The sequence below is a fragment of the Chroicocephalus ridibundus genome, chromosome 1 (assembly GCF_963924245.1).
Source record: "Chroicocephalus ridibundus chromosome 1, bChrRid1.1, whole genome shotgun sequence".
In the NCBI taxonomy this organism is placed as follows: Eukaryota; Metazoa; Chordata; class Aves; order Charadriiformes; family Laridae; genus Chroicocephalus; species Chroicocephalus ridibundus.
In genome coordinates this window covers 197755417-197778672 of record NC_086284.1, presented here as the reverse complement: position 1 = coordinate 197778672, position 23256 = coordinate 197755417, and positions in this window count along the sequence as shown.

Here is a 23256-nt window from a genome sequence, read left to right as displayed (position 1 = left end):
ACCTTTTCCATAAATGCACATTGGTCATGAGTAGGGCTCGCAAGTGGGTTCACTGGCTTGAGGGTCTCTGCTGAACCAGAAGTGGTAAAAACTGCTATTGCAGATGATGTGCATTTGTTCCCGAGTCACTTGCAATATCCTTTCAATTAATATATAGATGTTGTTTACCAAATGGCTTGGATGAGCAGCTTTTATTCTAGCTTGTTAATAACTTACTCAAACATTTGCTGTTAATCGTTTCATGGTTGTGAAATACAAGTTTCTTCGTTACTGTGTCTGTGCCATAAGATAATTGTAACTGCCTACTTTTATGCTAGGGTATCAATTGCTGAGCAAACGTGTTTGCCTGTAACAGTATCTTATGAAGAACAGCAATTTCTCAAACACGGCAATGAACAAAACTCCCTCGGCATAAATGCTAAGAAACAGTTAATAACAAGGGGCACTAAAAACATCACAAAATCCAAATGTTTGGAATTCAGATGAAGGCTCATGAATACTGCCTTACTAAATGCCATGCCACATTTATGACTTCAGGGCAAAATATATGAACACCAGACAATGTGAACATATTAATTAATGCTAATTACATCTCTGCAGTACAGATGGGCTCTATTCTCTTGACATGAGTGTGTAATATATTTGGCATAAATGTCAGTTAATGTATTTATGCAGAAAAAACCCTCTAGTTTGCAAATACACAATCAGCTGTCTTTTATTTGTGAAGACGTTACGTGCTACAGCCCATACACGTTGACCTGCAACGTGAATGGCGCAGATTTTCACCATCATGTTTACCATGTTACAGTGATTGCCGGGGATCCTTAAGTTTTTGCTGTGTGACTGTTAGTACAGCAGAGATGCAGATGCAGTGTGGGCAGGGGCTGCATAGCCTCCTCTGTGTCACATAGCACAGAGGAGGATTGAGGGGAGCAAAGATTTTCCCCTACAAAATCCACTCTCTGAAATCCACCCCTGGTACAGGTACTAAGCCTAACTCAGATGCATCCACACTACTTCTACTTTTTCCAATGTATATTCCTAAATTATCAACACACTTCTTTGTGCCAGCTGGTTATACTCAGTGGTCTGGAGAGGAGGTAGGATTTCTGTCTTCCTGATCTCCATCCCTTTGTTGTTCTGAGCGTCACCATTACTGATATCAAATAAGTATTCTGTTCATAGAATCATAGAAACATAGAAACATAGAATGGTTTGGGTTGGAAAGGACCTTTAAAGGTCATCTTGTTCAACTCCCACCCCCATTCTTCATCTTCAACTAGATCAGGTTGCTCAGAGACCAGTCCAACCTGATCTTTACGAGTGGTGCTCCCCAGGAGTCAGTACTGGGTCCAGTCCTCTTCAATATACTCATCAATGACCTGGATGAGGGGATAGAGTGCACCCTCAGCAAGTTTGCCGATGACACAAAGCTGGAGGGGTGGCTGACACACTGGGAGGCTGTGCCGCCATACAGAGACCTGGACAGGCTGGAGATCTGGGTAAAGAGGAACCTTATGAAATTCAATAAGGGCAAGTGTAGGGTGCTGCACCTGGGGAGGAACAACCCCATGCACCAGGACAGGTTGGGGGCTGACCTGCTGGAGAGCAGCTCAGCTGAAAGAGACCTGGGAGTCCTGGTGGACAACAGGATGACCATGAGCCAGCAATGTGCCCTTGTGGCCAAGCAGGCCAATGGCATCCTGGGCTGCACCAAGAAGAGTGTGGCCAGCAGGTCGAGGGAGGTCATCCTCCCCCTCTACTCTGCCTTGGTGAGGCTGCACCTGGAGTACTGTGTCCAGGTCTGGGCTCCCCGGTTCAAGATGGACAGGGAACTGCTGGAGAGGGTGCAGCAAAGGACTACCAAGATGATTAGGGGACTGGAACACCTCTCTTATGAAGAAAGGCTGAGGGATTTGGGTCTCTTCAGTCTGGAAAAAAGACAGCTGAGGGGGGACCTTATCAACACTTATAAATACTTAAAGGGTAGATGTCAGGAGGATGGGGCCAGGCTCTTTTCAGTGGTGCCTGGGGACAGTACAAGAGGTAATGGGCTCAAACTTGAACATAGGAAGTTCCACCTAAACATGAGGGTGGCAGAGCACTGGAACAGGGTGCCCAGAGAGGCGGTGGAGTCTCCAACTCTGGAGACATTCAAAACCCGCCTGGACGCGTTCCTGTGTAACCTGCTCTAGGTGACCCTGCTGTGGCAGAGGGGTTGGACTAGATGATCTCCAGAGGTCCCTTCCAACCCTATGATTCTATGATTCTATGATTCTATGACCTTGAATGTCTCCAAGGATGGGGCACCTACCACCTCTCTGGACAATCTGTTCCAGTGTTTTACCACCCTCATCATAAAAAATCTCTTCCTTATATCTAGTCTAAATCTACCCTCTTTTAGTTTAAAGCCATTACCCCTTGTCCTATTGCTAAAGCCCCGACTAAAAAGTCTGTCCCCATCTTTCTTATAAACCCCCTTTAAGCACTGAAAGGCCACAATAAGGTCTCCCTGGAGCCTCCTCTTCTCCAGGTTGAACAACCTCATCTCTCTCAGCCTGTCCTCATAGGAGAGGTGTTCCATCCTTCTGATCATTTTTGCGGCCCTCCTCTGGACCTGCTCCAACAAGTCCATGTCTTTCCTGTGCTGAGGGCTCCAGAGCTGGACGCAGTACTCCAGGTGGGGTCTCACCAGAGCAGAGTAAAGGGGGAGAATCACCTCCCTCGACCTGCTGGCCATGCTTCTTTTGATGCAGACCAGGTCATGGTTGGCCTTTTGGGCTGCGAGGGCACAATGTCGGTTCATGTCCAGCTTTTCATCCACCAACACCCCCAAGTCCTTCTTGGCAGGTCTGCTCTCAATCCCTTCATCCCTCAGCCTGTATTGATACCAGAGGTTGACCCAACCCAGGTGTAGGACCCTGCACTTGGCCTTATTGAACCTTATGATGTTGACATGGGCCCACTTCTTGAGCCTGTCCAGGTCCCTCTGAAAGGCATCCTGTTCCTCAAGTGTATCAACCGCACCGCTCAGCTTGGTGTCATCTATTCAGTGGATCAGGGAAGCACAGGCTTGCGGTTGTGTCCAGCCTTTCCTTGAAGACACAGAGTAGTAAAAAGCTATCCTATGGTGAACTTAAACGAAGCCCAGACAAAATAAAGATAGGCCATTTTTACAGTTTACTGTTATATTTTCCAAAGTTTGGGATTGGGTGGCTATTTGTCCTTGCTCTGTAATGTCCTTGTAGAATCTCTCCAGAATGTTTCAGCAATGCCATGAATGAGAAAAAGGTGCCTCTTGGATGAATGTTTTTTTTTTTATTCAGAAGCTACTATGTTTATTTAGGCATGGATGCAACAAACTTCTAGTGTGCTTCTGTTGAAGCCTAGGGTCGAGGGAGGTCATTCTCCCCCTCTACTCTGCACTGGTGAGGCCACAACTGGAGTACTGTGTCCAGTTTTGGGCTCCCCAGTTCAAGAGGGACAGGGAACTACTGGAGCGAGTCCAGCGTAGGGCAACCAAGATGATTATGGGACTGGAGCACCTCCCTTATGAGGAAAGGCTGAAAGAGCTGGGACTCTTTAGCCTGGAGAAGAGAAGGTTGAGGAGGGACCTGATTAGTGTTTACAAGTATCTAAAGGGTGGGTTTAAGGAGGACGGAGCCAGGCTCTTTTCAATGGTTCCCAGTGACAGGACGAGGGGCAATGGACACAAGCTAGAACATAGGAAGTTCCGTTCAAATACACAGAAAAACTTCTTTACAGTGAGGGTGACAGAGCACTGGAACAGGCTGCCCAGGGAGGTTGTGGAGTCCCCTTCTCTGGAGATTTTCAAGACCCGCCTGGATGCAGCCCTGAGGGATGTGCTTAAGGCAATCCTGCTCTAGCAGGGGAGTTGGACTAGATGATCTCTAGAGGTCCCTTCCAACTCTGAGGATTCCGTGATTCCGTGATTCTGTTTGCTTCAGTATGTTGGTAAAGTACAATATCCCAGTACACCTAGTGACGTACAATTCCGCCTAGGAAAATGCAGTTTCTCGTAGACAAGCTCGTGTTCTTTCCTTCCTGTGTAATTTGTTTTCCTTTCTTCTATTTTTTTCTTTTGTCAACATAAATTACCTTTCCCTCTGGAGCAGGCATAGGTGACAAACATTAGATTTCAGATGTTCTAGAAATACAACACATTAATTGTGAACCTGACATTCACTAATTGTCTGGCAAGCTGTTACTATCTAATTCTAAAAACATTTCCAACTATCATTAGTTGAAGAGTTGCAAAAGCATTCCTACGAGCAGTAACGCACTCTACTGTGGATGGTTAAAATCACAGAAGCAGCGTATTCAGGAGGTGGTGTCATTCAGTCTCTAACAAAGGTGGCCTCTAATATGTGCTGGTTTTTAGCCTTGACTCCGCAGAGCAGTTTACTGGTGCAGACTCCCATGTCTGTGCAGGACACATTCAGTAATGGGCTCATTCCATATAATTCATTCCACTTCCATTATGGGACTGGTCTGAATTACAGCACTGAGACTGAACATGCACTCAGAACTCCTCTTCCAGCACAACCATAACTAAAAGATGCTGGTTAATTTAGCTCAATATAACATGTATCACAATAATTTCAAGTAAAACATCTTATTAAAAGATTATTAAAACAGGTGATTAAAAATACACATTTTGGCTTTTTATAACAAGAGTTATTATACTAAAATGTTGTTGGGCACTTTTCCACTGACAATCAACCTGATGTCTGTGAGCTTGGCTTGAAACAGGCATGTAAAATTAGGCCTTCAGCATTTGTTTCATGACTAGCAATTATTTTTAATGCTTAGAGGAGCTCTTAGGAGATGACAGTTTGACAGTAATAGTTCTCAATGTCTTAGGTGTTTTGGAAATGCCTCTCTTTAACTGGTTTTAAATAATTATTTGCAGCACAGGAAGCTTCAGTATGGAGCTCATTCATCATTATTTCAATATTCTACAGTTCAAGGCATACTGGGTATATCTCCAGGATTTCCCGGACTGTTAGTTGAACAAGATTCTAAGTCTTCCCCTCAAAGTCTTTCCCTTCTATCGTTTGTACTACTGTAGTCAAAACCACCTTCTTATCCCACAGCATACAACCTGATATCAGATGTGTGCCTTCTCTATACACAACTATTATATGTAAGTTGCAGTATTTTTTCCTTAAGACTCTCTCTGATGTGTATCCTCTTCTAGTGAGCATCACAACTAAACCTGTAGTGTAAGATAACAGCATACATTTTTCTCTGATACTGAGTTTTCTTTTCCTAATCTTGATCCTGCCTTTTCTTGATCACATTTCTCCAAAAGAACATTTTTGTGGCATCGATAATGACCATTCTCTGTGGGTTTCTCCTCCATCAGAACCTACTTACTGCTGCTAACACTATTTTCCAGCCAGCTTTCTCATATTCCCTATCAAAACACAGATATCTACATCTGCTTGTGAGTGACTGCAGCGTACAGCACTCCCTTGTTAAGATCTCAGAGAAGTACCTTACTCGTTACGTTCCAGCTGCCCTGCATGCATGCATATCTGGAACCACTTCAATAGCTACAAGTCCCTTCTCAAAGTTCTTCTTTTGCATAATATTTGCTAAAAGACTGGACACTGTCAGGTTAGTGTGCTGTGACCACTGCCTCATTGTCTCCTGGTCCCACCTCTGTCAGCAACCATCTCTTTTGTGGTTCTTTTGTCTTTCATCTCTTTTTGGGAAGGGACCGATTTTTTTTAAGGTTGATACAAGCCAAAGTATCCTGCTAGTAAAATCTGAATAAATAACAATAGTGCCTAATTATATCAAATATTTGAACAGTTCTACTTTGAATCATGTAGCTAAAACTTCTGGCGCTGTTTTTCTGCTCAGAAAATAGTTGTTCTGGTTCTACAATGAAGGCCAAAGAGCTAGACTGTGAAGAGTGCAACAAAGAACAGAAAAACATTCACCATCTGTCATTTGAAACACTTCCAAGAAATATAGCAATGGAATTTAAAAAAAAAAATCAAACAGTAAAAACAGTAAGTAGTGATTGTTTATTGATTTACTTTGCAAAATACAATGCAAACAAATTCCTTTAAATTGGAAAATTTTGATTTATGAGTACACTACTAAAATGAGGTACTATACTGCATGCAAATTTTACCACCTGATATGACAACTGCTACATGACTTCGGAGATACCAGCTATTGCTTCTACTATGCCTGCTGTTGCAGTAAACCCCTACTATTCATATCTATTCATTATTTACATTATCTAGTGGATATTAACAAGGAAAACTTGTGTGTCAGGATTTCAAAGCATTTTACAAACATTAGCAAATCAAGCATACACAAATGCTTTATTGTCTTTGCCAATGTAATTCAACAGATAGCATATGAACTGAAGCTGCCATGCAGTACATTTCCGTATCTCTGCTCTGCTTTCTCAGAGGGGATGGGAAAAGCTGTCTGAGTAGCAAACACTTTCCAAACATTTAAAGACTCCTTCCTGCATTTGCAGCCCAAAGCAGGCCCAGCATCTGCTGCTCTGCCCCTGTTTGCCTTACCTTGGTGACAGCAGCAACCTTTGTGGTGTCCTTCTCCCCTTCTACCGCAGCAGCATGCAGTTTGTGAAAGCAGCAGAGGTTGCACTCATTCACCTTCTATTGCTGGAAGGAAAAAGGCAATTTTTGTATGGGATGGAGAGAGGAGGTCCTTGTGCATATTTGCCAGGCTATAGCTTCCTGAAGAATGAAGGCTGAGCATACAGATTTGCCTGCAAGATAGCAGAAGAGTCTTCGTCAGAGCTAACACTTGAACCCAGGTCCAGAAGAGAAGTTGCTTTTGAGGAGGAAAATTTCTTTCTAAGGGAGTTAGGAAAAAAACAAAAACACCTAACCAGCAAGAGCAGAGAAAGAAAAGAAAGAACACCCTCTTTCTGATGGAATGTGTCTGTGAAAGGATGTTTAAAAAAGGCAAGTTCTTGAACTCAGTTGATTAGATATACAAATTAAGGTATGAAGTCACACAAATTTCTATGAATTTACAGAAATCAAAATGAATATCAGAATAAGACCTTAAGAAACAACACTACAACCTTAACTTATGGTGCACACCATCTCAATTTTCAAAAGTGTCACAACAAAATGACATCTCTTATATTGCCTGTGACTTCCTGGGACTTTGGCAATTTTGAAAAGATTTTCAAGAGTACTTAGATGATAGATGCATTTAAATTAAATTGTGAGCAATTTGTGCTCCTGTGTAATTTTGTGAATCTGTTCCACAGAAATCTTGTTTACAGCCAACCTTGGTATGGCTAACTTTTATGTGCCTTTCTTTCCTCCAAAATTCATACATTGTGTGCTTAACAGTGCAAGGGAGCCTGAGCACCTCAGAGTGGACTGTAGAACAGTTACCCCACTGCACTCCATTGCTGAGCAAAAGAGCTAAACTGAAGGTTCCTGGGATCCTTGCCTTGACAGAAAGTGTGCATCTAAGCCAGGGTTGCAGGCAAGCCTTGCCTGGACATTTCTGGAGTGGGTTACCTAAGCTGGTCATTAAAAAAAAAATATGTCAGAAGCTAGGGATTTTTATTATTTTCAAGGAAAGGTAAAACATACTATGCTTGTGTTCTTTTTACAGCATTTGCTACCCTAATGTTTAGCACGTCTGCCAAGAACATGGGGACCTGAAGTCAACTCTGGCTCCTTCCTTTAGGAATTTGTTAACACAGAATAAAAAATGATGACAGGTCCTCGGCATTGCGAGTGAGCACAGATAAAGGCAAAGAAAGATAAGAGAATAAGGAACATAATTTTGTCTCTTATACAGTTAAAGAAAACTCAGGGTTTGTATTACAATTTTGCATCTCTTATGCTAACCCTGAATTCAAGTGAGTTGCCTTTGCTTACAGAAGATAGGTGAAGTCCTGTGGAATCACCGGGGAATGGGATGCATGAGCTTAGTTGTTCTGTGGTTCTGAACACAGTTTGAAAGAGCTCATCCTTGTTCCTACTTTCCCTCTGCAGCTTACTGTTTCTGTCTCTAGTCAGGAAGCTTGGCCCCTTCTGAAACAGTCTTAGTCCAAGCTCCCTGACTGGAGACAGAAATAATTGCAAGAGAGAAAAGAATTAAGACATAGATGCCATTTGGGACAGTTCACGTGACTGAGGGAACTGAACTTCATCTTTCTTCCAGGTCCTGCCATAAGGGCATACTCTACTTGTCCATGCGGGTTCACACCAAAGGGAAAACGCTTGATCATGAGAGAGAGACAACCAGTTCTTGCCCCTCGCACACTCCCCTCCTCCTCTGTTCCTCATTAGCTCACTTCATAGTTCTTGCACGGTTCTGAAGCTTGTCTAAGGCACTGCACTAGGAAAACACAAATTTCCAGCTCAGTGGAAGCAGAAAGGGAGACAGAAGCTGATGGTATTAGGGAAGCTCCTGGCTCTGTAATGATGTGGTAAAGGCAGCAGTTCCCATTGCCACAATATTGTTGTCTGACATTTTCCCATTTATAACATCCAGGTTTTATTTTTCTAACACATTGCAAATATTAACTGCTTGGGCTCAAAATTTGCTGCCTAACACTGCCTAATAAAAATCTTCATTCCAGTAACAAGGCTAAGGAGAACTATGTGGTTTTGTCTTTTTTTAACAAGTCTGACAATGATTTGAGAAGTTCTATTGTCTTAGTACTTTGGTGCAGGGTTCTTGAAATTTGCTATGCTGTTGGTCTTTATGTCTGCTCACAGTCAGTCAACTCACAGACTCTGGAAAAACTGCCGCTCTGACAATATTACCAGAGATGTGCCTAAGATTCTTAGCCAAAGTTCCCAAAGACTCTGCATTGGGCATCTCAGGCCCAAGCTGAAAAGGACTTTTCTGAAGTGGTAGTTCCTACCTAACTGGGGTGAACTGGTTTTGAGCAAGGTTTGCTGTTGTCAACTGCCACGTGCTCTCACCCTTATACTCAAAATTTATGCTTGAACCACATGGAAGAGGACATACACTGAATCAAGTGTTGATAGATCAGGAGTAGAAATTGGGAAGTGGTGTAGGAAGAGAACAGACTGGAACAACTGGTGTGCAGGGGAACAACTAGGCCAGATGAGCTTGTGAGGTGAAAGAAGAGGGGAAACTGAGGCTGTGTTGGGTGATGGAGCAACACAGAATACATTAGCAATACCTGTGAAGTCTGGACTGGTTCTCTAGGCAGACTAGAACTAGATGATAAGAAGAAAACCTAAGAGAAGGGCCTAGAACCAAGGGGTCACAGATGGACAAACAATTCTTAAGTGATACACAGAATTTCAAACATTCAAAGGTATCTTCTATGCTACAGACTGCGTAACTCTTACATTATCAGTGGTAGGAATGTTTTGTTACTGAAGGTGTTTGTTTCTTCAACACCTTGGCGTGGTGAGAAATAAAACCAGAATCATCATTGTTGTAACCTAATCCAGACCCATTCTGCAAGGACCGATGGGATCCTTAGGAAGCCATTATCATCTCTTGCCTGGCAGTCATCCTAGAGTTCTCCAAAGTGTTGTTACTCAACCACTATTGGCATATGGTTCATAGGATCCAAAAGGTTGACTATTCTTGCAGTAAATGGTAGAGAATCAGATGTTGGAGGCAATGGTGTAAAGGAAAGGGAAAGAGGGAAAAACTGGACTGGTCTGATGGGGCAACCTTTGACAATTACTTTTACTTTCTGTCTCTGTCACATACTTAGATATTATGAAGGTGTCTTAAACTAGGCTTCTCTTGTCTCACATGATCATCAATTTTGTATTTGTTTTCTGGATATTGGAATTGAAACACTGCAGTTTCATTTGAGAGAGCGCTCATAGCAACCTCTGAAGTTAACAAATGCACTTTGAATTTAATGAAGTCAGTATTACGCTGCTTACACTGAAAAATCACATCATAAGAGTCTCTAACTAAGTACTTAAAAATAGTAAGTACTTTTGACCTTAGTTTCATAGTCAGTAAGAGAGTAGTATCTCCAGTCTCATTTGTGAAAATAAACTTTTGGGAAGTATTCAGTTCCTGTACTGATGTCTATTATGGAAGAACCTCTAAGAAAATTAATAATTCAGAGCAGGAGTTGAATTGTGTACAATAAATAGGGCACAGGCCACACTGCACAATAAGGAGAAAACAGTTTATTGGAGAAGCAGTCATTTAAAGGAGCTCAGTGCATTAAGGGCACCGGGTGAATACTAGCTTTGTAACTTCACTGCTCTTTTACTGTAGTTTTTATGTTTAATATCTGCAGCAGTAGTCTGTAGTAGTTCTAGCAGAATCAAGCTTAGGGTTTTCGAAGATGATATTTAGACTCCAACTTTTAAACTGTAGAATAATTTCATAATCTGTTTTACTGAATAGACAATGTTATTCTATAGTGTAAAATCAGTTTCTGAAATTCCTCTATTCTCTATACATACTTCATAATTTTGTGACCTGTGCAGAAAAACAAAAGGTATTTTTCTCTTAAAAATCTTCTGACAATTTTCTTAGTTTTAACTACAGAGACTAGTGAGTAAGTGGTATTATGAAAAGTAAGTGAGAAAAAATTAAGCAGCCACAGAGCAAAGGTGCATTTTTAATTCTCTTTGTTTCTCTTATTCTTTTATTCTTGTTATTGAGTAGTCCCTATTTACAATAATGAAGAGACACTTCAGGGAGAGGTTTGGTGCCTTTTTACACTCTCTGTAAGTATCCTTCAGCAGAGTCAGGCAACACCAGGACCAACATTTACATTATTAGTCTGTTAAAATTACGTAAAATTAAACAACAGCAAATAAAGTTAAAAACCTTTTAGGACTAACAGGGAAAAAACACAATAAAAATATTTACCACCTTTGAGAGTCAACTAGAAGCATTGGTTTGGGATAGATGTATACACTTGTGCTTTTCCTGGGCACATATGAAAGGAATCAGACAGCTGTTTGGGGCAGCTCTTTAAGAATACTGTATTTCACTGATGGCAGGGTTGACTAGTGCAGCCGGACAGGAAGGGGTGCCATAAAACCATATGAGACATCCACAGGAAATCTAAGTGAAAACCATTTTTTTTTAAAAAGGGGTGAAAACAATAGGGTTAAATAAACCGAACTTCCGAGAATCAAAGAGGAGACAGTCAAAGACCTTGATCTTAGCTGGCTGCAACAAGGGAGTGAATTACGAAAACTTTAAACCTCCTCTGGCACAACAATATCACTGCCAATCAACAAAAGGGAGAAACAGCACATGTAATCAAGGAACATTAAGCATGTCAAAGGATTATGTACATTGAGAAGGATGACTATAAAAGAAGTCCTTCTGATTCTCTAGTAGATTTCTAGGTGGAATGGTAAAAAGTTTCAAACTTTGATGGCTCATTTATGATACTGATGCAGTTAGCCTGGATTTCTCCTGGCCTGCTCCATCAGGCATGAGTAATCTCCCTCACAGTTATTCTGCCATCATTTGCTGCATCTTGGCTTACTCTAAAGTGAAGGATGAAGTGGCCCATTTCTCTGCCTTATCCTGTTTTAATTTAAAGGGCTTGCAGATTATGTGTCTCCCTGCCTTTGCTCCTAGGAGATGAGTTTGTCCCAAGCCATTTGAAGGCTTTTGCCCAAATAAGAAAGAAAAATATTTGTGGTTTTAGAAAGAATCGCTTTGGAATACAACAGGTACAGAACTGTTAACCACCATGTAGTTCTGCACAAAACCATAACCTTGCTGTTTTAAAATGACAGTTTGTAAAAATGATATTTCTCCCTCAGATCTTGATTCTGCATATAGCTCTGAGTGAATGGATACCTGTTCCTTTGAATAATGATAAAGATTGTCAGATACGGGTGATTTTGGATGCCCCTCTCTTTTTTTTTTTTTTGTCTCTCAGAGCTAGATTTTCAGAAAACAGGGATAAATACCTTTGAAAAACTGATCACCTTTAAAGACCTTGCACACAAAGTTAGTGGCTGATAATGAAGATTCTGAAAAAGTTATCTCGGGTTTTCTGCTGAGAAGGAATGCAGGAGATTCATTCCCCCCTCAGATGCATCATGTGGCTCGCTTCTACTACTGGGCTTTCCTACTATTACTTCTGCTAGTATGAGTAATAGGAAGTGCACTTGCCTGGAGGGTGCTGATCTGTGCGCTCTGCTCTGGTGACACAGAATCTACAAAAAATCCTGCCTGTTCCAGTCAGTGGATGTGGGCACCATGAACATTAGCCTGCTGTGATCTCCATAGTCATTTGGTATTTTGTTTGTAAGTACTTAGCTAAAAGTGTGGACCCAGGCCAGGCCTCAGAGCTTTCTGGAGGAAGAAAGCTGGTGCCCGTTCAGCACCTCGGTGCCTGCTGAGGCTCTGCCTGCGTGGGCTGGGTCTTCCCTAGGCAGAGAAGAACGTGCCATTGTGGAGGTGCCATGCCATGGGGAGCTCAGGCTCTGCTCTTCCAGTCTGGATCCACGCATCCACTGCGGCACAGCCACAGCTGGCAGTTGCTAGTGCCAGGGATAAAGCAGCACATTTAAGTCTTTGTCATCTCTGCTCCTTGCTTTTCGTGCAAAAATATTCGGGTGACTTGAACTGAGGTTTTGTTTTTACTAAGGGAATAAGTATTTACTGAGAGAATATACTGAATAAGGGGATGATATTGATCTTAGTATATAATATGCTCAATTGTCATATACCATCCTTTTAAAAATAAATAAGTAAAAAGAAATTGGAAATTGTCCTTATGAAAATAAGAACAAATCACCACCAGCTGTTTGAAAAATGAGCTAGGGGAACCTGACAAAATAAAGGGAATAGGAGTAAGCAGTGAGTGGCAAGCCAGTGGAGAGGAATTTGACTGTGAGGAACAGTTGCTGAGCATGTAAATAAAATTATAGCTGATTAGAGATGGAGTGAGAAAGAAAATAAATATACACAAAGACAGCATGAATAGCTGCATGCCAGCATGCAGTCAAAATAGTATGAATTTATCACACACATTTCAGACAAGCCATTCTTCAAATGTCAGAAAAAAATAGGGCTCTAATGGATTTTGAACATGTATGTAGCCCACTACATTCATAAGTCAGGATGATCTGCAGTTAAACTGTAAAGATATAGGTCTAAGAGAGGTCTTAAAACCCTAGGATGACAGAGATTCTACACTTCCCTACACGAATGCTTGGGATCTCACTGTTAAAAAATCCTCCCTGAGGCCTAGCCTAAATCTTTGCAACAGTTTAAGCTTTCTACATTTTATTCTTTATTCTTATGACCTAGTGAACAATTTTTCTTCCTTCTTTGATGCCACCTTTTACATATTGGAATTTTTCAGTCTAAATTAAAGACCTTAATGCTTTTGATGTTTCTTATAGGTCATATTCTTTGGACATTTTTCATACTTACAGATCTCTTCTGGATCATTTTTCTTGAAATGCAATGCCAAAACCTAGCCAGTTTTCCCTCTAATGATTTACTAGAGTTGAGCTGAAGAGAAATATTCCTTCATATTCATGTTTATACTCCACCACTTGATGCTTTTCATTTTCTGGAGCAGTATGACATTTCCGACTCTCGCTCTGCTTGTCATCCACGGTATCTCCAAGAAATGTTTCTGCAGAACCTTTGTCTAGAAAATCAGAAGCATTTCATAAGAACCTGTGGCCTTTCATGCTTGACTGAAAGGCAGTGCAACCCAGGATGATGTTTGCAACAGAAGCCAGTGTGCAAAAATTCGAAGAAGAGTGTAACAGTCATCCTACCTCTGCTTTATCTTCTCAGCCTAAGAGCTCCCTGGACTGAAGACCATCATGTTTTACAGCTACAAATGGACTTTTCCACATCCATTTATCCATCACTTCTGGAATTCATTTGTAGTTCTAGTTTCCAAAGTATTCTGTGGCAATGATGAGGCCTACAATTTAGTTACGGATTATATTAAGATTTATTAATATTTAACTTGCTGACTGATAACTTCATTGAGGTTTTTGTAAGGTCAGAAATAATTAATAAGCACTCCCTATTCATCTTATTCAAACCATTTACAATTTTCTAGACCTACATCATATCCCTCTCTATCATCTCTTCTCCAAGCACGGAAAGTCTTGGTCCTTTTTTTCCTCCCTTGTACAGAAACTGTTGTTCAGCTCAGTGACTGACTCTCCTTTGTAGTATTTTTTAAAAGTCTATGACACCTCTTCTGAAAACATACAAACAGAACTGTTATCAAGTGCTCAAAAGGAGGACTGAGATGAGTTGACATAGCGACATAATGGGATTTTCTGTTTTGTTCTCCCTGTTCCTAGTAATTTCTAACATTCTCTTTATTGGTTTTTTTTTCCACCTCCAATGGTTCCAGACCTCTTTTTGAAAGACAATAGGTAATATATTTTCAGACAGCTGTTATGTATTTATAATTAGTGTATTTTTACCTCAGGTGCATTGTATTACACTTGACGTGATTTAATTGGGTTGGCTTTACTGACAAGTCCTTCAGTATTTTGAGATCCGTGTGGATTCCTTTTCAGTCTGTTTTGTTTGTCTAGCACGCATAATACTTCATCACCTGAAAGTTCTGTCCTTTCACAATTTACTCCTTTTCCATATCACTATGACTGCTGTACTTACCAAAGATTTTATCTCACATTCTTAGGGGGCCTCCACTGGTACTTTCTTCTCATTGTAAAACCTGATTATTTAGCCTTATGTATATGTACATCTTATGTATAACAGTGTATCTTATTTAAGTGCCTTTGATAAGAGCACCTATGAAAAACATATCAAACAGATGACATGTATCTTATTATTTCCTTCAGAGATCTCTAATAGGTTGGTAAGGCATGACTCCCCAGTGGAAGTTCTGCTGACTCTGCCAGTATGTTATATTTATCCATGTATCTACTGGTATAATATTTCATTATGTAGAAAAAAAACCTGATTGAAAATATAAATCAGATTTCTGGGCCAATACCCAAAATTTCTCTTTCGAGCCTGTTTTAAGCTTGGTGTCACGTTTGTCAGTGTCCAGACCTCTGGCCCAAAGAAGCTGATTTAAACCACAGGTTATGTACTGGAGTACTACTGCTCAGCAATTTCATGTTTGAATTTCTTTACAACTCTGGGATGATTACTATCTTGTCCTGGTAATTTAGTATGGGTAATTTTATTGGTTTGTTCTAAAAACCAATAGTTGAAATTAAGACTCATCACTCGTAGGGCTCGTTTAGCTCGTCTAGCTAGGGCTTCTTCAAAAGAGTAGTTTTGAACTTATCTGTGATTTTACATTTAACTTCATAAAGCTTCTCCTTCTTGTTTTTTTTTCCTCTTTTGGACCTGACTATGATTTTTTTTTTAATTTATTTCTGTATTTTAGTATCTTCCTTTGCAGTTTAATCACACTAGTGGTGTTTTGGTTTTAAATGCTTTTGCTGTCTTCCTAATTGAGGGTATTGATTGACTCTTGGCCTGTAATATGATGTTTTGTACAATCTCCAATCCAATGCAAACTGGTTTTTATCTGCTTCAAATTTTCCTTTTCTTCTAAGAATTTGAATGATACTGTTGAAGAAGTCTCATCTCATTTTGTCCACAACCTTTACTATCTCAAGATGAGTTATTCACATCTGCTTCCTGATTGCTGGGGATCTTAATTGCATGACAGCAAATAACTGAAGTCTCTCATTATTATAATTTTCTACCTTATTAATTTCTTCAGCAGTTTGTGGTAAGTGTCACCATTCTGGTAATCTGATAAACTGTAGCTCTATTATTATACTTCTCCTATTTAGGATATAATTCACAGAGATTCATGTACGCACACACTCTGGTAGCAACTTTACCTTATTCCCCTGTATGATGTTTTAATTATTAATGCCTGCATGCCACCCACACAGTGTCTATTCTTACCTGAGATGAGAATTTCACATTTGCAAACTTGAAATATGTCTTCTTTTTGTAGACTGTTCTCTGAATTCATCAAAAAAATTTTAAATTCTCATGCTGGCCTTCTGTGTGCTTGCAAATCCTTCAGCTTGAAATCATCTACAAATTTAACAAACATGCCAAGTTATGACTGAACATATTTGATGGTATTGGACCAGGCTAGAGTCCTAATATAATTTTCTAGTTTGACAGTAAACCATAGATAAATTATCTTTGCTTGTGGTTTTCTAGTCACATGAGCTTGCTTATGAATGAGAATCCCACATCAGAAAACATCAAAAGCCTTCCTGAAATCCAGCTAGCTTCCACTTCTTTTTTTCTCAAGGCCTATTACTCATTAAGGAGGAAATTAGATGACTTGTCATGATTTGTACTGGGCAGGTATATGTTGGCTTTTACTATTATCCCTTTCATCTTCTAAATGCTGAATAATAGTGTCGTCCATTACTTGCTTCAGTATCTGTGGGGACTGAAGGTAAACTGACGGGTTTGTTAAATCCTTGTCTTGTCTTTTTCTTCTTCTTTAAATACAAATAGCGCATTTACCCTATTCCAATGTTTATATCTTATAATAGAGGATGAGTTAACATTAATGTTGAACTGATGTAATCCAACTATTCTTTTGCTATATAACAGCCCAGGGCTACTACGATCCTCTATGAGCTATAGCTTATTCCCTTGCACGTAGCCAACAGAATTCACTAGGTGTCTGGGACCCAGTCTGTGCTACACACTCTATGCAACAGGAAAAATTGGGAGACACAAAATGTTCACCAGTGATAAGACAAAATTCACTTGGTTTTCAGAACTATTCTAATATAGAATCATAGAATCTTAGAATCATAGGGTTGGAAGGGACCTCTGGAGATCATCTAGTCCAACCCCCCTGCCAGAGCAGGGTCACCTAGAGCAGGTTACACAGGAACATGTCCAGGCGGGTTTTGAATGTCTCCAGAGTTGGAGACTCCACCACCTCTCTGGGCAGCCTGTTCCAGTGCTCTGCCACCCTCAGGGTAAAGAAGTTCCTCCTCATGTTTAGGTGGAACTTCCTATGTTCAAGTTTGAGCCCATTGCCTCTTGTCCTGTCCCCGGGCACCACTGAAAAGAGCCTGGCCCCATCCTCCTGACACCCACCCTTTAAGTATTTATAAGTGTTGATAAGGTCACCCCTCAGCCGTCTTTTTTCCAGACTGAAGAGACCCAAATCCCTCAGCCTTTCCTCATAAGAGAGGTGTTCATAAGTGAACTGGTGTTCCAGTCCCCCAATCATCTTTGTAGCCCTCTGCTGCACCCTTTCCAGCAGTTCCCTGTCCCTCTTGAACCGGGGAGCCCAGAACTCTATACTATATACACTATATATATATACACACTATATATATATATATACTATATATATAGTATATATATATAGTATATATATATACACACTATATATATATATATACTATATATATAGTATATATATAGTATATATATATACACACTCTCTATATATAGTATATATATAGTATATATATACACACTATATATATAGTGTGTATATATATACTATATATATACTATATATAGAGAGTGTGTATATATATATACTATATATATATACTATATATCTATACTGCTTAATACAATATGATTATTAACTCCGCAGTAGTTCAAGGAGATGTACTGTAAGTGAAGCAAATGACAGAACTAATTCACCTGAGAGTCAGCTGGCATGTTGCTTGGACAATATATTTTGAGTGGCCAATTAAATATCACATCTGAAGTTATTTTCAAGAAAGTATCAGAAAAGCGTGCCAAGCTGATGAATGAAAAAATGCTGATTTGCACACCGACTTTTTCCTTAACACATTAAAAAAAAAAAAAAGTAAAAGTTGTGGCATAAGAACAGTTTGAGCAAGAGTCGTGAAGCATTCCTTTGTGGACGAAATATGCCCTGTCAGAATATCCTCTGCCAATCTCAGTTCAGTTAAGTTTCTTTAGCATAAATTTCATTCACACAGGTACTGTCAAAATGTGAGAGAGAGACCCAGTAGGTCAGCGTCACAGCAGATCAGTCCTGCTCATTATAGGGATTCATTCTCTGTTTGAGGTTTGATTCCTTGGGACTATTTGTCCTTGCTGTCTAATTCCAACATGAACGGAGGCTCCTGAAATATGTTGCCACTGACGTAACTGCCCACTTCTTTTATTGCTGAATACTATTTCTGTCATCAGTTCTCAATCTTCTGATTCCTGATTTTTTAGTGTATATCTTTCTTATGCATTCACGGATTTTGGACATGGATTTTGAAATAGGAACAGCCTTGTGTCAATCTGTCCTGTCACATTTGTTGCACAGTCTCTTTTGTCCAGATTCGTGTTGTGCTTTGTAGCTCCCAATTTGTACCTTTAGTTTATTGTCATTGACTTTATTTTAAAGAAAGTGTCCTTTATTTTGAGCTTCTAGTCCAAATTAGACATGCCATGTACTGCTATTGAAGAAGCAAATCTAATTTGCAGTGGAAATGCAAACTGTATTTAGCTTTAATGTAGTGGCAATCAACTGTCTATCTGAATAAATCTCTTAGCTCTTTTTGCTTTTCTAGTTTTAGCCTCACTTCATAAAAAAGCAAGACTTACTCTGTTGCACTTTCTGTCAGAGTCTTGCAATAGCTTTGGAACCTTCTTGAAAATAGCAACCAGTTTTGACAGAGTGCTCAGGGTCTCCAGTGTTACAGCATTCCCACAAGCTGAGTGGAACCAGGCAGAGTGCAGAAACTCAATCCGTCTCCCACCGAGGGCAGAGCTGCACCTCAGTTCATTGATACGGATATGCTCTCTCTTAGACATATGTAGACTAGTTTATCAGCTGCCGATCACCGGTATTCATTAGGCCATGCACTGTTTCATTTTTCTTTCAGTTCATCACGTGATTTATCATTTGTAGTCCGTCTTTATATGAAACAGTATTTTTATGCTAATTGGGTTAGTTGTATTTAACTAATTGATATATTGGATTGCTACAGCTTCTTGTTCTTAGGACTTTTGACAGTACTGTTTCTGAAATCCAGCTTTCTCTTTTTTTTTTAATTTGGTTTTCATGGTTTGTCTTCAGACGTCTCAAAGTACTTGTATTTGGCTCCTTGATGTTGAGTAACGTCTTGCAAGTTTGCTAATGAAATCAGAATTTCCCAAACAAAATTTAAGATTGCTATTGTCCTGCAATATATAACTTGATTTACATACAGACACACACAGAGGTATAAATAAGCTTATGAAAACAGTTGCTTCCTTTTTGAATAGAAATAATTTTACTACTTCTGGATTTTCTAGGCACTGTTGCTCTGATCAGACCCAGGGCCTGGATGCTTATGTTTACACCTCCTGTGTGCTTTTACTGCAAATGCTATGAAAATGGTCAGCAAACAGGATAATCTCATTACAAGTCATAAAACCCCAGGAAACTTGGCTTAATGAATTCTACTGTTTGTTCTGTCTTTCTTGACTTCCTCCTTCTTCCTCCCCTTTTCTGTTAGACTTCTTGCTGTTAGTCTTGCCTGCATTATTTTTAGGCTATTGCACCTCCTTTCATTCTAAATCTTTTCCATGTCTTCTTCAATTCCTTCTCCCCTCTTCTCATGAATCTCTCTCATTCTTACTTTCCTTCTCCAGAATTCCTCCCCAAAGCTCCTGTTTCTCTAAACTACCTCCCACACTCTACTGCTTCCTACCCCTTCCCACTCTATATCCATACATCTGCGTACACACACATACATATGCACATACAGAGAAACTTATGCCCTTGTCCAATTTTCTCCAGCACATTTCAAGATATGCTTAGGAGTATCCTTCTTTATCTTTTCCACTGAAAGCGTTAGGAATTCTTTTGTCTTCTCTTCCCTCCTCTCTCTTCTGTCTTTGACAGTCTGCATCCTTTGCCACCACCTACAAAAGAAAGAGACATCTGGTTATGCTTTATACTGATTTTAAACTTCACTAGATTCATAAATAGGACTAGCTTTTATATACACTACATGGTACACAACATGATCACCTTGTGAATCAGCATGCTAGACCAGGTCTGCATTTGGCCTCAAATTGCTTATCCAGATGCATTCTCCTCCATTTCCCAGTGCATGTCATAAGTATAATTAAACCCTTAAAATATATATGTCTCAATTAAATGATTTCTAAAAGCATGCACCTCATTGTGTTGCATATCTGTTTGTATTTTGTATTAATCAGATTAATCAGGGATGAGAACATGAATTAAATTAACTTCATGTTCATTCCACAGGAAGACTGTACAGGGGAAAAAAATCATTGGACTGGATGAAAACTGAACGTGGTAAGAAGATGCAAATTCATTATATAATACTGTAAGCAAGTCTTTCATGTTTCCTAATATATTTGATTAGATTAATCTGTACTGTGAGAAGCATACCTTTCTACCCAGCTAGGTAGGTAACAGTAAACCAAAGGGGAACAAAAAGTAAGAAGGGGAGAATACTGTCACAGAATCATAGCTTTCTTAAAGAAAGCTACACAAGACAAATGATTTTAAAGTTGCAAATCCTGCTGTACCTGCTAGAGATCCATGAGGGGGAAATGAGAATACTGGAACTTGGCTAGTTGAGGCTAAGTTTCCAATGGCAATTCCTTATTCCTTGTAAAAAGAGGGTTACTGACCACACTGAGCTGATGATTCAGAACGTCTTCCTGGTGCGTTACAATGGTCACTTCTTGTCACCTGCAGTTTGCCAAAGCTTTTCTTCTCAGTTTTTTCAGCTACACAGACATTTTCTATTAAAAGAAAAAAAAAAAAAGCATTAACTCTGTAATGCTGTCTTACTCTTCTGCCAGAAACTGCTGTCAGAAGAAGGTGCAGCACGTAAATGGGAAGCCTGGATTCTATTCCCCACACAGCCTTGCTGGAGACTGAACCACCAGCTCATGCTTTCCGCAAAAGTGCTGTAATCATGAGCTACATACTTCTGGGGCAGAAAATTTTTCCTGCCTCCACGTGAAGCTGGGTCACTGTGCAACCAGGAATCAAAGCTGAAGGGTATAAAGGGAAAAAACGCAGGATAGGTTGAATCTCTAATCAAATGGCGACAAGGGTCTCCTAGGGGAGAGATGCATTGCAGATTGTTCCCTTTGCTAAACTTTATAGTAGTGCACCAGAAAGCACAGAAGGGACCTCATGAGAAGTCTAATTAATGATGAGTTTTACTAAGTTTGTAAATAAGTGAATTATGGGTAAGATAATACACATAGCAGTTTATTTTCATCCCAAAAGGGTAATGAAGCTTTGTGTTAATTGGAGAACAGAGCATGAAGATGCAGCTGCTTGTTAGACTGGAATACACATTGACTAAGATTCAGAACTATTCTAGCCCAGGGATTTTCCATAAGATACTGTCAAAGCTAAGGTATCAGGATTGTGTAAACATTCCAATTATGCAAATATAGATTTGATGCAAATATAACTGAATCTACTTTTCAGATTCCACAAAAAGCATGCAGCATATAAACATACACAGTTTAAAACTGTGAATATTGTAAGCACGTTGTACTGGATTATAGAATGGCACGAGGAGAACTAATTCACATGGTTTCATTTGTAGTGCATAGAAAACTTACCATGTACTTTTTCGCAAAAAACCCCAAACAATTTAGAGTTGTCTGAGTGATCCCACCTTTGTCTGAAAGTCAACATGTCTGTGCTCTAAAGACTTGTTTATTCATTTCCCATTTAAACATCATTGGATATAAATAAATTAACAGGGCTGGGAATTGCAACCAGAACTCAGTATTGTTTTTCCCTTTACCCAAGTCAATTGCATTCTGAATAGATCAGCCTGTCTTTGTTAATCTCTCTTTACCCCCCAGCTCTTGCATTCCTGATTGAACTGGGCCTTGTGCTTAACAAAAGGGGTCTCTAACTTGTAGTTTAGGATTTAGAAATCAAGGTCTTCTGCTTCCTTGGTGAGCGTTCTACCCATCTGGCCATCATGGATACAGAGACTCTAACAAAGGAGTCTTAATGTGCCTGAAACAATCATCTGAATTGCTCTCAGACGTCTATGTCTAAAATTTGTTTAATCTGGAGTTTATAAATGTGCAGTTAATCATGGGATGCTTTCAGTGAGAACATTAGACAAAGTCACATCAGTAAAATAAGCTAAGAGTGATGGCTTAAGGAATGCTGGGATATCTGTACTTGCAGTGAAACACTTTATGACTATGACTTGTGACACTGCTTGATTAGCACACATTATGTGTGAGATCCTTCAGAGTTTATGCAACTTTACCTTCATCTCTGCAAAACACAACTCTGCTCAGTGCAGCATCACAGAATTAATTCACTCCAACTTAGAATTATCTTCTCCTAGGAAAAACTACTGTGAAGCCAGGTGCTTCATCCAAAATGCATCCCAAATACAGAAAAAAATGTCAGTGGTCACAGCGTATGAGGAAAAGTTTTACTAATCAAATCTTACAGCTCTTAGATGTATAAACAGATGGTAAGGCATCTCAGCAGGTGTTACTACCAGCCCTTTGGCAGAACAAAACCTCTCAGTGGACACTAAGCCTACTATCACTATTTGAGATAATGCTCCGATGTCCTCTACCAAAAATTATCATCTCCCTAGCTGGAATACTTCATTATACATTTTGGAAGCACAATCTAGTAACTAAGAGAAACTGTTCTGAATTTTGGATTTCTCAAAGCCATTAACCACAACAGAGAAACAATTAAAAAAGAATTTGGTCATCAAGTTGTAACAGAAGTCTCAGTTCAAAACATGTCACCAGTTCCATATCATCTGAAAGGCAACGAATAAATAAAGATGCTGTTTCAAAGTCTACTGGTTATATGGAGAACATTAGCCAGAGAACAAAAGCTAAACTCAAAAAACCCTCCTCTAATAATGTATTTTATGTGTAGAATTTACATGAAATGGGTCAAAAGGATTCTCATCCTTATCTTTGTTATATGGAAGAGCATGCTGCACTTTTTACCACTGTTTGTAGTTTAGCTGTAAATTTCCATGTTCACTGGATACAAACTAATTATGGATTGCGTGAAGAATTACATCTTATTGTTTTAAAAATCTCTGTCTTCTATTTTCATTGAATCTTTTCTTACCTACATAAGACAAAAAGAAAGTTTACCCAGTTTTTGCCTTACCATTTTTATTCAATAAGTTTTATTATAAAAATTATCATTCATATTTAATGGAGGAACATTCCATTTTTCAAAATCAGGCAATGTCTCCTGCTCGTTCTTCATTCACGTGATGAAATTCAAATTGGATCTTA